We start from the raw sequence: 4,156 nt of genomic DNA on the forward strand, positions 1-4,156 counted from the left end.
GACTGCAGTTTACATTTTCTGTGGCTTTATTCAATGTGAATCATAGAAAGACACACAAAAAAAGCATAAATCCTAAAATGAATCAGGATTCATTTGTTTCTAAATTCAGATTAGCAAAATGCGCAGATTAACTTTTGGGTTTCATGCTGTTGAGTTGTTTTAAGCATCAGATGTTTGAAAGCTTCATGAAGAAACATGAACCTCTTTCACTTTAATGCACTTTTGGTTTCTGTTATCATCATTGGGGACTGGGGAGTGTTTAAGAGTATCAGGTTCCCTCTGTATGGAGTTGATGAAGTTGACAGGAGGGGAAAAAAAATCCATCTGGAATTGTCCCAGACCTCAGAACTGTGCGGCTTCACTGTCAGTCATGATCTCTGCAAAGTCAAGTTTGATGACTGATGTTCTCATCGTTATTGCAAATCTATTTTTTTATTTGTTATAAAGAGACCGTTTGCTAATAAGAAACTATTTTTCAAGAGTTCAGACTCACAGTTGAGGAAAGGAGGATGGAGCAAACACAGCAGCACCAGTCCACACGTCTGAGGATTTTAACTCTCAACCCTAAAATGATATTTTCCACTCTATATTTTTTGAAAACATTTCATTCCCAGACCTTAATGCATCAATCGATCAGAGGATCTCTGTACTTCTGATGGAGAAAAAACAAATAAACGTGTTTATTTTTCAAATAATACATGTCTGAAGATGAATTATTAAAACTCCTAAAACTTTCCAAATAAAAACACTCAGAGTTTCATTTTTCACACACACCAGAGGACCGGGACACAGTGATGGAACTCGGATCGCTGACATATGGGGATAAAAATGCGCGTAAACGCTCAGAAAAAAAAAAAAACCTGAATTGCTGGAAAACTGCTCACACAGAAGTTTTCTGAGGTTGAATGACATTTAATACCCTTTGGTGTCAGCAATCCAAAATCTATGATCATCTTTTCAATAAAAAGGAATCACTTAAGTGCTTTTGCCCTTTGTCTCTTTTACGCTTCTGAAAGAAGTGCTCAAAAGTGGAGCAACAGGCTGTTTGAGACAAAACATTTTTGTTGGGTTACTCTCAAACCATCCAGTCTGAGAGTTAACACCCAGATAGTCTGGAGCAGATCACAACGGCGTCAGTCAGCACTCTTTCTTTCAGGTAAAGAATAACATTTCTAGACAGCTTCGCCTGGATCAAGGAAACCATTCACCAATTCAGTTGAAGAAACAAAGTAATGCAACTAAAAGTCATGCCTTATAAAATATGTTTAGACAATAAAACAAAGCAGTGTTGTCCTCCTCCTGGTAAAGCAGTTTTATGGCTTTTCAGGCAGCTCACAACATCAGTAAAATATTAGGATTAAAACGATTAATTGACTAAATCAATTAATCAATTTATGTTCCTATGACCAGATTGATCTGTTTGAGGCAAGTTGTTCATCAAATCAAATCAAATTGAACTATCCCATAATAAAATAATTTCAAAATGAAATCAATCAAAACTGATCAATCTTGGGAAAAAAAACATTAAGATTGAGGCATGGGAAGGACTTTTTTAATGTAGTATAAAAGAGGTCAAGTCCCTTAAAAGGAGACAACACACATGAGATGACAGCAAAAAGGGTCAAACCATCATTACAATCAAATCCAATCTGTGGAAACACCGAATTTTGCAAAGTCTTGACTCTACAATGTGGTAGAAATGTGGATAGATTCGCCATGAATTCTTGTTTACTTGTTTGTTTATGGACATATTTGATTTACACTTAATTATCTTGGAAGAGATGCAAGAATGTGAAAAACTTCACCTGAACTGTTCAGTACCAAGTGTTTACTCTGAGTCACACAAGTGGAAATTTTTGGCTAAAGATCTCCTGGATCAATTTTAGAACTGGATTAAATCGAGTTGTTAAAATGAACCAATATTGGGTACGAATCGTATTGGCAACCACAAATTACATTATGAATTGAATTGTTGTTAAATGAGTTGTTACACCCATAGTAAAAATATAGTTACTGTTGCATAAATTGATGAAACTCCAAGAATAGGTAGAGTTTTTGCGTCTAAAATTTCCTGTCCAAACTGTGTAATGTATTAATTACGGCAGAAAATGTTGATATTGTTACCCAAGGATCGCATATTGCTTTATAGAATTGGTCATTTTTTAAATGAGGGAGCTTCAACTCAGTGACAACCCAAATGTACTATGCCGCCCTCTGCTGGTCAAAATTAGAAAGTGCCTAAACCTGTGGGATCCCTTTTATTATGGCCCGCAGCAGCAGTCTACTGACTGCAAGGACCATATTATTTTTGCAAAAAAGTCAAAAAATGTAAAAAGCCCCAAAAAGGCCTCAAAGGACAGGTTTAAGTCCAAACAGACATGACCAATATGTAGTAAAACAAAAAACATACAAAAAGACACACACAGCCCTCACCGCCAAAACTTCTAAATTGTTTCTGCTTTGTTTCATTATTATCGCCCGCAGCAGCAGTCTACTGACTACAAGGACCATATTGTTTTTATTCTTCCGCTTTCTTACGGAACCAGTTCGCTTAAATTTGACCCCCGCCACATACTTAAAAGTCCTGAAAATTTCCACACACCTAGGGAAAATTGTAAAATAATTTTTTACGTGAATGGGCCGAAAATCGCTTATGGGGCCAAAAAATAAATAAATAATTCGAAATACGCAAACGAAAGCCAATGATACGTGTTGGGGATAAGCCCTGGGACATTTGAAATTATTATGGGATGACCACATGACCTACGGTTTGGCAGTCATCTTGTGGCAAAGTCGGAGAAATGGCGATTTTCGAGTTTTTCAACAATATGGGAAAACTGCACTTTTGTTTGCCCGATTTTCAAGAAATTTCAGAATCACGTCCATAGCTTAGGTCTACAACGACCCTAGAAGTGTCTTTGACCTTTGAGCTTGGGAAGATGCCGCCATCTTGAAATTTTGAAAAAAGCACTTTTACTGCAAGCTACAAAAAGAAATACCTCCTAGGGGGTTTTATCAATTGTTATGTAACAGTAGATGAAAAATAGCCGCTGGGGTAATCTGGGTCATTGCATATAATGCTTTTAATGTGCACTGTCCCTGAGAAATAATTAAATTAAATTAAATAGAATATATATATATATAATTTGCTTAAATTAACTCACACAAACTGAAGTCAGGTCAGACGTGAGTAATTTGGTAGATTTGTAAATTTGCCAAAAAAAAAAAAAACAGATTTAAAAGACCTGTGGACTGCTTTTGGAAGCCTGCAGATGACTGTGTGTGCGAGAAGGAGTGTTCCAGGGTCGTCATGGCAACGAGTACACATGCGGCTTGAACTTTCCCCTTGAAATACAAAGCTTGTATCTTTTCAACCGTTTTACTCAGAGTAAAAGTAAAACCACCGTCAGAATTCAGAGACAATGGACTAAAACTAATGCATTTCATGTTTTTATGTCCATGTATACATCAATAATCACAAGTCAAAAACAAACATCTTTCAAAAATATTTTCTGCCAAAAATGCGTTGGGGTCAATGAGAGGAGTCATCAACTTTTGCTGATATTTGGAGTTGCTGTAAAAAAAAAAAAGAAAAAAAAAAACTACCTTGTTGAGGTTTTCTAAGTTGTATTTCCTAAAAGCCAAGAAGAATACCTACATTTTGATATAAAGACTTTTTCTGTGAGGGACACAATGGCAATGTCGTAGCTGGTTAAAGAGTTATGAAGTTCAAAATTTCAAGCACCAATCTCCTAAAAGAACAGAATATTTTTGATACCTGATTAGGGGAAGGGGTTGAAGAGAAACGGACAGACAAAAAATGTACGGAAGAAAGATGGATAACCATGATGACAAGTCCTGAGAGGGCAAGAACAAGATCCAAGCAATAAATTATTATGTACTGCCAGCTATCAGATATTCTAAGGGAATATTCATTTTATTTTGTTTAGACAAGAAGTTAACCTGTCTCCCCCTCACCCCAGAGCAGTGGGGGAAGGGGGGGGGTCATGCTATGACGTCATGTTATGACATCATCATTATGTTGTGACATCATACAGGAAATCATGTTGTTATACATAATATGACATCATGAAATTATGTCATGACATAACTTCATGATGTCATATTAACACATTCTGACTCACTTTGCATCACT

Source organism: Oryzias melastigma, linkage group LG17 (assembly GCF_002922805.2).
Source record: "Oryzias melastigma strain HK-1 linkage group LG17, ASM292280v2, whole genome shotgun sequence".
NCBI lineage: Eukaryota > Metazoa > Chordata > Actinopteri > Beloniformes > Adrianichthyidae > Oryzias > Oryzias melastigma.